Genomic DNA, 13,046 nt, shown 5'->3' with positions numbered 1-13,046 from the left:
AGAATAAGAATGTTGCCATACTATGTTGTTGCATTGCATCTGCTTTCTCAGTTTCAGATAGCAAATGTAACTCATGTCCCAAGATTCTTGAATAATAAAGCTAATGATGTGGCCCAAAAGGCTTCGAATTTCAAGAGAATGGATAATACTCAAAGGAACATAGGCCAAACAACATATCAAAAGGTAATACTACATTTGAATAGGAGGAATATGGTCTTATAAGTCAATCATAATGACTTACAAGAACAAGATTGGAGACGTCCAATAATACAGTATCTAACTGGCCCATCTTCAAAAGCCAGCAGAAAAATCAAATTGCAATCCATACAATACATAATGTATGGAAATGTTCTCTACAAAAGGAGGGGCAAATGGGTTATTATTGGAATGTTTAGGTCCAAAGGAAGCCTCGACAGCCATGGCTGAAGTTCATGAAGGAATTTGTGGTGCACATCAGCCTGGTGTGAAGATGAGATGGCTGCTTCGAAGACATTCTTACTATTGGCCAACCATTCTTAAGGACTGCATAGAATATGCTAGAGGTTGCCGGCATGCCAAAAGCATGGCACAATAAGGCATGTGCCCATAACTAATCTGCATGTGGTTGTAAAGCATTGGTCATTCAAAGGATGGGCTATGAACATGATAGGAAAAATACACCCACACTCTTCGAAGCATCATTGCTTCATCTTAGTGGCCACAGATTACTTCACTAAGTGGGTTGAAGCTAAGCCATATAAGGCTGTAGATCAAACTGAAATAATTGGATTCATTAAAGACTTGATCCACAGATTTGACATCCCACAGACTATAACTGTTGATAATGGGACTGTGTTTGATGGGAAAATGGTAAAGTGTTTTGTGGCAGAGTTTGGAATTAGTCTCATTAATTCTACCCTCTATTATGCACAAGCCAATGGTCAAACTGAATCATCCAATAAGGCTTTGAAAAAAGGAATTCAGAAAGTTGTGGAAGATAATCCTAGGGATTGGCATAACTTGCAGTTGGATGTATTGTGGGCTTATAGGACTTCTCCAAGATCAAGTACAGGAATCACTCCTTATGCTTTAGTATATGGACATGATGCAATGCTACCTGTGAAAATTAATGTTAAGTCCTTGAGGGTGAGATGTCAGGATTAGTTAGATCTTGAGCAATACCATCAGAGTATGTGCTTAGAATTAGAAAGTATAGATGAAGCTAGAATTCTGGCATTAAATAGCATTCTTTTCCAAAAGAGGAAAGCAGCCAAAAACTATAATAAGAATGTCAAGCACATTAGTTTTGATGAAGGTGATTTGGTATGGAAGACAATACTCCCAATAAGGATTAAAAGCCACAAGTTTGGCAAGTGGTAACCTAACTGGGAAGGATCATATCAAGTTCATAGAGTCTTGCCTGTGGGAGCATATCATTTGAAAATTTTGAATGGACATGTACATCCTAAGAAAATTAATGCCAGATATTTGAAGCCTTATTATCTAACCATGTGGAAAACACAAGGAATAGAATAAGTGCTAAATAAAAGAACATGAGAACACTCAAATGATAAATAAGAATTTTTATTTCATAAAGAGTTGAGTACATGTAGCCATAGATTGGCCCAGAAGTCAGTACAATGTTTCAGTTGTTCTTTTACAATAGATGCTCAATTCTTAAGTGATGGGACCAACTGGATGGCTGTAGCCATCTCCTGCTTTCGATCAGCCAGTCATTGATTGGTAATTTGCAATTTGGTGACAGTTCGATCTAAGGCTTGGTTGACTGCTGATAGCTCCTCTTCAAGTTGAGTTTTCTTCTCCAATAGTTGAGCTCGAAATTAGGAGACAGAGGAATGTTGTTCCTTCAATTCTGACACTTCAGTATGTACTTTGGAAATAAAGCTCTGGTCTCTCACCAATTTCTCCTCTATAACCTTAGCAGCATGACAGATGTTGATGTGAAAATCAATGGTCGCTTCCGCCTGAGATAAATGACTTGAGACAGTCATGCCGGATTGCTCAACAATCTTGCAACACTAGCGGAAGCCATTTTTTATTATAAGCCTTTGTAAGGCTTCAAAAGGAATCCTCGAAAAAGATGTCAACAGCTCCAGACAGCTGTCCAAGTCTATCAAAAGGCAAGAAAGTCTTACCATTGGAGGAAGAGGTCTTAAAAATTTCTAGGAGAGAATCAGTTAAAACTAATGGCTTAGTCTTATTGCTTGCCATTGGAGAGGTGGAAGGTATGTCAAAGAGACTAGCTAGCCTAGCTTCGAAGATGTCCACCTCATCCATGGACATGGAAGATGCAGAAAGAGCTCTGGTAGAAGGAAGAAATGACTGCATAGGAATAGGAGAAGAAGGTTGAGTATCCTTAGCAGTCTCTATAGTTTTGGCTACCTGTAGGTCGAGGGAAGAGGGACTGGAGCTAGGCAAAGATAATGGACCATGAGTTGGAGAGTTACTAGTACCCTCTCTATAGGAATCAGCTATCATTAAAGATGAAGTAACAGTAGGAATTTCCTTAGGAGGGGAAGGGGAAGCAAGGCTTGAAGGGAAATCAAATTAAGAAGAATTGAAAGATAAATGAGGGAAGTATGGAGTTAAGCCAAAAGAAAGAGATGTAGGAATGCTTGACCTCAAGAAGGGTATGGAGAACATGGGACCAAGAGGTGGAAGTATTGCTTGAATTGGCTTTACAATTTGAGGACTTTCAACTTCAAGTGAGATTGAATGAGTCCTTGTTAAGGAAGAAGGAAAAGTAGTCGTTCCTGCAAAAGAAGAAATACAAAGTAATGTCAAGTCTCAATACCAAGAATTTGAGAAAAAAATAAAGGCATGAAAGAAGTTACTTGTTTACCTAGACACCTTATAGGTCACACTACAACAAAAAAGGCCTTTGGTGACAGACTGATTTTGTCTCCAAACATCAAATTTTCGTCAATAAAGTGATCTACGACGAAAAAAATTTGTCACCACATTCGTGGCCTATACATCGTCGCTGAAAGTACCTGGTGACGAAAAATAGTTTCGTCGCCTATTTTTGATTTTTGGCAATGAAATGTTTCGTCTCCGAATGTTCAATTTTTCGTCCTCTATAACATCAATTTCATCACCAAAACTAAATAATATTTTATTCTAATTGTTTTTGGCGACGAAATATTTCGTCACCAATTAGATTTTAGTGACGAAAGTTTTCCTCACCAATGATATGGATTAAGATGACAAAAAAATTCGTCACTAATATGAGTAGAAAAGAAAATTCTTTAATGACAAAAAATATTTGGTCACCAAATATTTCAATTTAGCGATGAAATATTCAGCAAATGTGATGACATTATTTGTTTGGTACTATATCATTAGTGACAAAATTATTCGTCATATTTTTCGAAAACTGATAGCGACATTTTTTATTTCTTACTAATAAAAATTAAAAAATTTGAAAATAGGGGTACTATTTTCTTTCGAAATTTTTTCTTTTCAGTAACAATTCTCTGCGCATTTCAATAACTTGTTCAATAAAAAATCTATTACAAATCAATACAAAAATCTGTTCATTTTCATAAACATCACAATCGAATTTAGCACTATCAACAAAAATACAATATGAACTGCATGCGAATTATAAACATATCTCCTAATATCCACAAAAATATAATATCAACCACATGCGGTTTATCAAACACATCTCTTAATATCCAACAAAAAACATGTCTACTAATGTCAACAAAAATAAAATATCAAGGGCAGATTACCCAACATGCCCTGTAATACCAACAAAAATATACAATTTACAACGCAACCAAAATGCATGTAAGGTAATATGAACAAAAATAAAAAATGAGCTACCATCTGCCCTCCAAATTACCAAACATGTCCATATCAAATCTCGAATCTGCAAAAAAATAAAACACACAAAAAAAAAAAAAATGCAAGTTAGACAATTATTATCTTATCCATAAAATATACAATTTAACATGTATTTTTTGATTAGTTTTCAAATCGAGAGTCCGGTACAAGTTCCGTAAGTTTTCACAACTTACATTGGTCTCTCCCGATGTGTTTGAGATGTTCCCCGGGGCGTCCCGTGGCTGTTGCACGATTTTGGCCCCCAAAGGTCTATTTTCAAGCTTAAGTGTGAAAAAGTGCATTTTTGGACTTAGTTTTCAAACCGGGAGTCCCATGCTAGTTCCGTAAGTTTCCACAACTCACATTGGTCCCTCCCGAGGTGTTTGAGGTGTTCCCCGGGCCGTCTTATGGCTATTGCACGATTTTGGCCTCCGATGGCCTATTTTCAAACTTAAGTGTGAAAAAGTGCATTTCTAGACTTAGTTTTCAAACCAGGAGTCTCGTGCTAGTTCCGTAAGTTTTCACAACTCACATTGGTCCCTCCCAAGGTTTCTGAGGTGTTCCCTAGGCCGTCTCGTGGCGGTTGCACGAATTTGGCCTCCGATGGCCTATTTTCAAGCTTAAGTTTGAAAAAGTGCATTTTTGGACTTAGTTTTCAAACCGGGAGTCCCGTGCTAGTTCCATAAGTTTTTACAACTCACATTGGTTCCTCTCGAGGTGTTTGAGGTGCCCCTTGGGCCGTCTCATGGCTGTTGCACGATTTTGGACACCGATTGGCTATTTTCAATTTTAAGTGTAAAAAATTGCATTTTTGGACTTAATTTTCAAACCGGGAGTCCTGTGCTAGTTCCGTAAGCTTCCACAACTCACATTAGTCCCTCCCAAGGCGCTTGAGGTGTTCCCTTGGCCGTCCCGGGCCTGTTGCACGATTTTGGACCCCGAAGGTCTATTTTCAAGCTTAAGTGTAAAAAAGTACATTTTTGGACTTAGTTTTGAAACCGGCAATCCCGTACTAGTTCCGTAAGTTTCCACAGCTCACATTGGTCCCTCCCAAGGTGTTTGAGGTGTTTCCTGGGTCATCTCATGGCTGTTGCATGATTTTGGCCTCCGATGGCCTATTTTCAAGCTTAAGTGTAAAAAAGTACATTTTTCAACTTATTTTTCAAACCAGGAGTTCCGTGCTAGTTCTGTAAGTTTCCAAAACTTACTTTGGTCCCTCCCGAGGTGTTTGAGGCATTACCCGGGCCCTCTCGTAGCTGTTGCACGATTTTGGCCTCTGATAGCCTATTTTCAAGCTTAAGTGTGACAAAGTACATTTTTCGACTTAGTTTTCAAATCGGGAATCCCGTGCTAGTTCCGTAAGTTTCCGCAACTCACATCTATCCCTCTTGAGGTGTTTGAGGTATTCCCTAGGCCGTCTCATGGCTGTTGCACGATTTTGGCCTCCGATGGCCCATTTTTCAAGCTTTAGTGTGAAAAAGTACATTTTTAGACTTAGTTTTCGAACCGGGAGTCCCGTGCTAGTTCCGTAAGTTTTCACAAGTCACATTGGTCCCTCCCGAGGTCTTTGAGGTGTTATCCAATCCGTCTCGTGGCTGTTGCACGATTTTGGCCTCCGATGGCCTATTTTCAAGCTTAAGTGTGAAAAAGTGCATTTTTGGACTTAGTTTTCAAACCGAGAGTCCCGTGCTAGTTCCGTAAGTTTCCACAACTCACATTGGTCCCTCCCGATGTGTTTAAGGTGTTCCCCAGCCGTCTCGTTGTTGTTGCACGATTTTGGCCTCCGATGGCCTATTTTCAAGCTTAAGTGTGAAAAAGTGCATTTTTGGACTTAGTTTTCAAACCGGAGTCCCGTGCTAGTTCCGTAAGTTTCCATAACTCACATTGGTCTCTCCCGAGCTGTCTGAGGTGTTTCCCGGGCTGTCTTGTGCCTGTTCCACGATTTTGGCCTCCAATGGCCTATTTTCAAGTTCAAGTGTGAAAAAGTGCATTTTTTGACATAGTTTTCAAACTAGGAGTCCCGTGCTAGTTCTGTGAGTTTCCACAACTCACATTGGTCCCTCCTGAGGTGTTTGAGGTGTTACCCAAGCCGTCTCGTGGCTGTTGCACGATTTTGGCCTCCGATGGCCTTTTTTCAAACTTAAGTGTGAAAAAGTGCATTTCTGGACTTAGTTTTCAAACCGGGAGTCCTATGCTAGTTCCGTAAATTTCCACAACTCACATTGGTCTCTCCTGAGGTGTTTGAGGTGTTCCCCAGGCCGTCTCATGGCTGTTGCACGATTTTGGCCTCCGAAGGCCTATTTTCAGGCTTAAGTATGAAAAAGTGCATTTTTGGACTTAGTTTTTGAACTGGGAGTCCCGTGCTACTTCCGTTAGTTTCCACAACTTACTTTGGTCCCTCCCGAGATGTTTGAGGTGTTACCCGGGCTGTCTCGTGGCTGTTACACGATTTGGCCCTCCGATGGCCTATTTTCAAGCTTTAAGCGTTGGAAAAGTTTATTTTTTTACTTAGTTTCATGCCTACGTGTTGAAATAGTGCAAATTTCAAAGTAGTTTTCAAATTGGGAGCCATGAGCTTCTTTCGTAAGTTTGCATAACTTATGTTGCTCCGTCTCAAGGTGTTTGTGATGTTTCTCGGATCTTTACATGCATATTTCACTATTTTCCCGTGACCTTTCGCCCCTAAATGTCAGAGTTTTTTTTTTTTTTTATTCTACCCTAGTTGATTAAGAAATTTCTACTAAATCAACATAGAAACATAATATACTAACAAAGCTTACTAATCCAATAAAATAAATTAGTAGAACGCACCGAGCTGTATACCTTGACCGGGATTGATCTTGTGCTTATTCCATGAGTTTCTACAAGTCATTTATATCCTTAATAAGGTGCTCAAACCAATTCCTAGCCATTTTCATAGCTATTAGACAAATTTTCCCTTCGAATGCCTATTTTTAAGTCTAAGTGTTCAAAAAATACAAGTTTGAGCTTAATTTTGAAACTAGAACTCTCATGCTTGTTCTGTGAGTTTCTATGAGTTACTTTTCTCTATATAAAGGTGTTTGAACCAATTCTTATGGCTAATTCACAAATTTTCCCTCTGGATGCTAATTTTCAAGATTAAGTGTTAAAAAAGATGGTTATTTCACAATTATGCCCTTAAAACGCCGATTTTCAAGCTTAATAACAAAAAAGAAGGGGAAAAAAAAAAAGAGTTAATAACAGTTGCATCATTCCTTTTGTATACTTAAAGGAACAAATTTGCTAGAGAGCTTATTTCCAACAAGAAAATCAGTCACTGCTATGAACAAATTCAGCAACCTACGACAGTGAAAAATTCACTGCTATAGACTCATCAAGATACAATCCAATTCTACGACAGTGAAAAATTATTACCCCATAATGCAGAGGATGCAATGGATTTGTAAGCTACATAGGGAAAGTATGGCATGAACTCTGAAACATAGCATAAAAGTGCAATTAGAAGATTTATGTTACCATATGCCTCCATAAACTTGGGATCACCGGATGATTTTGGATCTGCAACACAATAGACAAAATAATAACAATTTAAAGTGTGTAAACCATATTTAAAAAATAAATAAATAAAAAATGAAATAATAGTACTTCTCAAACAAATAGAAGGTCTCACTAAGCTTTATAAGAAAGGACAACATATAGGCAGACAAATTGTTTTACGGAAGCAAAATTTACTCTTCTATAACATGTTAAAAACAACTGCAAATAAAGGCTACAATTGTTATAGTCAAATTGAGAAAGATAAAGCTTGCAGTTTAACAGACAAATAAAACAGATTTTTGCATACTTTTCCTAAGATGGCAGGGTCAACAAGACAATAACTAATGAACCTAGAAGATGGAAAAAAACAGGCAAAAAATTCCTTTTATGATCATATATATTTTTATTTCTTACCAATTAGATCAACAGGAATAGGAAATCTATCCAATGGGAGCAATCATTGTATCCAAAAAGGGAGCATGACAATGTAACATACCTCAGAAGAATCGTCGAGCCAAATTTGGACGTCGGCGTTGAGCAAATGCAAGCACAACAGCATCCTCGACCTTAAAAGAGCAGTAATAATATACCATTAAGGATGTAAAAGCAGTAAGATAAAGAAAAATGAAAGAAGAAAAAATGGGATATAAAGTAAAAATGATTTTTCTTTTTATTTTACTATATTAATAAAAGAAAGGGAAAATAATCAATAAGTCCTATTTTGCTCTTAAGATTACTGTGAAGTCCTATCAAGTTTCAATATAGACAACTAAGTCCTATTTTTCATAACATATTTTCAAAATGTTCATTATTCCTCCATAATGGTGGATGTTATTTCAAAAAGTTCATCATTCCATAATGGGATAAGACACACCATTATGGAGCAATGAATGTTTTGGGAACGTTTTATCACAAATAGGACTTTGTCCATATTAAAACTAGATAGTAATCTTAAGAGCAAAATAGGACTTATTGGTTATTTCCCCTAAAAGAAATTACAACCAATGAAGACCATACTTCCATTAGTTTATGCCTAATGTTGATTTTTTACTCTAAAAGATAGAAGGCGAATCAAAATTAGAAACATATGTATTTAAAAAAGGAACAATAAAAGAATGTACTGGAGAAAACCTTCAAGGAAGCTAGTTCCCTTAAGCCCATTTCAACTGAAAGCATACTTCCAATATTTCCCTCTCCACTTAGGTCATTCAGATCACAAACAAGTTTGATCCTCCTATCTGAATCATCGTTACTCACTCCTTTTTATAAAGAATGAAAGCCTAGATAAGTCAAAAGTGTTATGTTCTGGATAAGCTTGCTGCTTACTGAGACTCTTGATGAAAAGATTGGAGATGGTTGTTATATCCAAAATAGGTTAAGGATTGGAGTTGCTCTTAGTAGCAAATAATAAATAATAGAACCTAATAAACCTTAATCCTAGAAATTAAACTAAGAGTACACACAATGCTTTCAATTTGAACAACATATCTACAATTATTTCAGGAAAGCAAAATTGAAGCCACTCACAAAGTGAGTGTGTATATGTTTATATATATATATATATATTCAGAGAGAGTTTACCAGAGACGAACAGAGAGAAGAAGAAAGCGCAAAGCTATCCAAGCTGATATTCAAACCCTTACCAGAGATCGAAACTTACACCGAGTGCATCGAATCAAAGACTCGTAAGAAGAAATCCTTCCGTCCTTTTTATCAAGAAAATCATATACGAATCTGAGACAGAAAGGCCACAACTTGAAAATCGAACAACAAAGAGAGGGCAGAGGGCATCAATTGGAGAGAGGGTCACGATTGGTGCTGCTCACGATCAGCTGTGTGAGAGACAGGCACGAAGGGGTAGCGCCGTTCAAGGGAGTGTAGTCGGCGGCACTCTCTCTATAGTCGGCAGCGCAAGAGAGGGAGAGGGAGAGGGAGAGAAGATATACCTTTGCCATGAGAGTGAGAGTGAAGAAAGAGAGTAAGATAGAACTTCAAGGGTCAATTTTCTATTTATAAAAATAAAATTTTAAAAAAATATATCTATATATATATAATCACACATTAATTAAAAAGTGTGATTAAAAAAAAAAAGAGAGATATAATCACACTTAATTAAAAAGTGACATAAAAAATAAATATTATCATACTCAATTAAATTAAGTGTGATTAAAATATTAATTTAATTTTTTTAATCACACTTTCATTAAAAGTGTCATGTTTTAATTTCCTTAACTGTGATCTTTAAGCATTTTTGTAGTAGTGAAATCTGTGTGTGAGAAGAAGAACTGATATATCTAAGGCGCCAATATATTCATTTCCCTCTAAAAACCTTTAGCAACTAAACCATTTATTTGGTGACAAAATTATTTCCTCACTAAAAGATAAAATTATTAGCCACGAAAATAGTTTTCTCACTAAATAATATTAAAATATTAAAAATTATTGGTGACGAAAACATATTCGTCATTAATAATTTTATCATTGGTGACCAATTTTTTCCTCACCAGAAGTCTAAAAATTTTGGCACCATTCGAAAAATTAGCGGGAAAATCTTTAGTGACAAAAAAAATATAAATAATGACGAAAAATAATTTCGTCACCTAATTTTTTTATTATGTATGCAGATTAGTGACGAAATTTTACTTTTGTCTCTAAAAATGGTACATTTGGAGACGAAAAATTATTTTCTTCACTAAAAGGTACGTCTTTCGTGACAAAATTTATTTTCATCATTAGTTTTCGTCTCCAAAGACACTTTTTGTTGTAGTGCCGATTCCACTAAGTCTCTAAACTCAGTTGAGTCAAACTTCTTTCGAAGCCTAACTCTAGACCATTTTGAGCCAATCTCACAAACTCAAGGTCTGGTAAAACAATCTTACATTTGTTTTGTGCTCTCTTGAATCTGGCAACAAATTGAGCAACCTTTTCATCAGGCCTTTGACTCAGCCTTGCCAAATCTGCCATAGAAACTTCTGGCTCAATCTGGAAGAATTGGGCATGAAATGCCTCCTCCATATGTTCCCAAGTTTGGATACAGCCAGGTGTAAGGTTAATATACCATACAAAGGCTGCCCCAGTTAAAGAATTTGGGAACAGTCTCAACTTCATGTAATCATTATTGGTAAATTCACCACATTGAGCAGCGAACCTAGCAATATGCTCCACCGTTGACTGGTTTTCATTCCCATAAAAAAGGGAAAAGTCTGGTATCCTGAAACCTCTTGGGTATTCATGTACCTAGGGGTGTAATTTTGGCCCATGGCCCGCGGGCGGCCCGAAGCCCACCCGTGGCCCAAGGTGGGCCCGGCCCGTTAAGGTCCGAGCCCAAGCCCAACCCGATGCCTTGGGGTAGGACCTGGGCCATCGTTTTGAAACCCGGCCCAGCCCGAGACCCGGCCCACCCGATGCCCATTTTTTTTAATGGAAAATAATAAAATTCTGGTAGAAAAAATTAAAAAAAATTGTTTAGGCCCACCCAAAGCCCGAGCCCAGGTCTAAGCCCATGGGCTCGGTCCAAGGCCCAGCCCACTGGCCTGCCCAAAACTCGAATACCCAGGGCTTGGCTAGGGCATGGGCCTAGTTTTCTGGCCCGTGGGCCGGTCCAGCCCAGCCCGGCCTGATTTTTTAGTGGGAGCTCCCAAGGCCCAACATGGGCCGGGTCGGGCCAGAGCCCGAATGGGCCGGGCCGGGTCAAAATTACACCCTTACATGTACCCTATTTACCCATTCTGGATATGGTTTCCTGTACACAAGAGTTTGAACCCCCTGAGCCATTGGTCCACACATCTCTCTAACATCAACAATTTGGTCCCTAGGGACCATATTTTGTACTTGTTGAACCACTATTGGAGGAATAAATGCAGGATTTGGTGGACAACCTTGTGCCTGTGGCCCTCTTGGTCCATAGGGTGGTATGGGACCCCCCTCGTGCCAGGTATGGCTTCGAACATGGGATTTGGAAACATCCTTATGCCATTATCTTGTGTTGGGCCAGATCCACCAATTTTCATGGTTTCACTGTTAAGTAATGAGGCATTTTGATTTGCCATAGGCCTCGAAAGAGGCTCATACCAAGACTGAGGTGGTGGTCTTTTATGGTTTTCGTTACTAGTTTGACCATTTGTATGTCCATTACTCTGCATAGGCTGTTTATCTTTAGCCAATCTTTGTTGAGGGACATTTGAATTTTCCTCTATATGCCTTGCATTAGTTGGTTGATGAGTACTCATGCGATCCAAAAAGGATGTTGCCCATCTTTCCATTGTATTCATTAACTACTGTCCCATGGCATCTACTAGGCCTCCCCATGGATTCATTGGCTGTGTATATGGAATAGTGGACGGTCCAATTCCTTGGCCTCGTCCAATACTTTGAACATGCGGTACTTGTTTTGAAGTGCTGGTCTGTTCGACCATAGCTTCTAATAAAACAGGTATTTCCACAGGATATGTCATCACATTATCCTCTGAATTAGGCATTTCTACCTCTCCTTCCACGCCTTCTTCCAACCATTCATTTTCTTCTTATCTCCTACATCTACCCATTTTAATGAGTCCCACCGGGCGTGCCAAAAATATATGTTGGCTTTTTGGCTTTCGAAGGTTATTTTTGTAATTGTGAACGTGCCAGCAAGGATCAATCAGTCCTTACAGAATATTAATTGCCAACCAATTATCAGACGATTATGTTTTAGTTCTTTTAGCCTCAATGAAGAGGACTTTTATTGGTGGCTTTGTTTAAGAAAATTATGTAAACAATAACTAAACAAAGAACAATCATAGCATTTCATTAAGTAAAATGAAAGACTTATAAAGATCTAAATCAGCCTCGTGGAGGTTTACGGTAACAAACTATTTGAAACTACTCCTATGAACGAAATGCAGTGCAGGAATTTGAAGTACAAAAACGTAAAGAACAAAAAATGTAAAAACTGGAAAGGAAATAAAGTAGATAAAACTGGTTTTTGAGTCTAAGTCTGGGGGCCACTTTCTGGGGCCTTCTCTGCTATTTATATTTCTCAATGACAACCGTCGAACTGCATTTCTAACCGTCGAACCATTATTCCATGATTGCTGATTATGTTGCCTTATAGTTAGGTCCACTATGCTATATCTGCAGTTAGGTTTCCCTTTCGATTTTGAATTTAAATATGAATAGCCGTTGAAGCCACGTCATCTTGCATCTCTTTGCTGATCTAGTGCTACGCAGATCTACAAAAACCAATATTAACTGCCACGTGTATGATTATAATTGAATACTTGAATTGCTTTCTCATATTGTCCTCATCCTGCCACGTGTTAAATTGTGATTGACTTGTACAAAATATGTAACCAACAGCATCATTTTGGTTTCTAACCAATTAATTCAATTTTGTTCTCAAAATATAAATGCATTTTAAGGTAATTGGCATGAATAGGGATGATAAAATATCCCAACTCATTGAGTCCCCAACTCTCCCCGACCATAACAGAATGGGTTGTATCAATGATATTACCAATTAATGAACCGCTAGTTATGAGTGATGTCAGGAACTGAATTGGCCATGCACACTACATGGATGGACAAGAAAAAGGATAGTCCGGGGGTGGTTCAATAGGATAGGGTCAAATTATGAGTGATGTTTTGTAGTTGTTTTTGTATCTAGGAGAGAGAGAGGAGTTGTCTTAGATATTCAAAGCCTTTAAATACAAACTCAA

At 38.0% G+C, this 13,046-nt stretch overlaps 1 long non-coding RNA gene across 3 annotated transcripts; it reads right to left on the bottom strand.

Moving 5' to 3' along the window:
- Nucleotides 1-3,572: 3,572 nt before the first annotated feature.
- On the bottom strand, nt 3,573-9,281 carry LOC145813452 (uncharacterized). 3 transcript variants are annotated; one of them, XR_014356537.1, is made up of 4 exons: nt 8,932-9,281; nt 7,847-7,916; nt 7,330-7,371; nt 3,573-3,877 (listed from the first exon to the last, which is right to left on the bottom strand). It is a non-coding gene; the product is annotated as an uncharacterized LOC145813452 (long non-coding RNA). The 3 variants fall into 3 exon arrangements; XR_014356535.1 differs by having other exon boundaries at nt 9,011-9,281; XR_014356536.1 differs by having other exon boundaries at nt 3,575-3,877; nt 8,482-9,281.
- Between the last annotated feature and the right edge of the window lie 3,765 nt (nt 9,282-13,046).

This window comes from Camellia sinensis, chromosome 15 (assembly GCF_055761805.1).
Source record: "Camellia sinensis isolate YWXY chromosome 15, ASM5576180v1, whole genome shotgun sequence".
Lineage (NCBI taxonomy): Eukaryota > Viridiplantae > Streptophyta > Magnoliopsida > Ericales > Theaceae > Camellia > Camellia sinensis.
The sequence above is the reverse complement of the archived record's forward strand: the minus strand, read 5'-3'. Positions and strand labels throughout refer to the sequence as shown.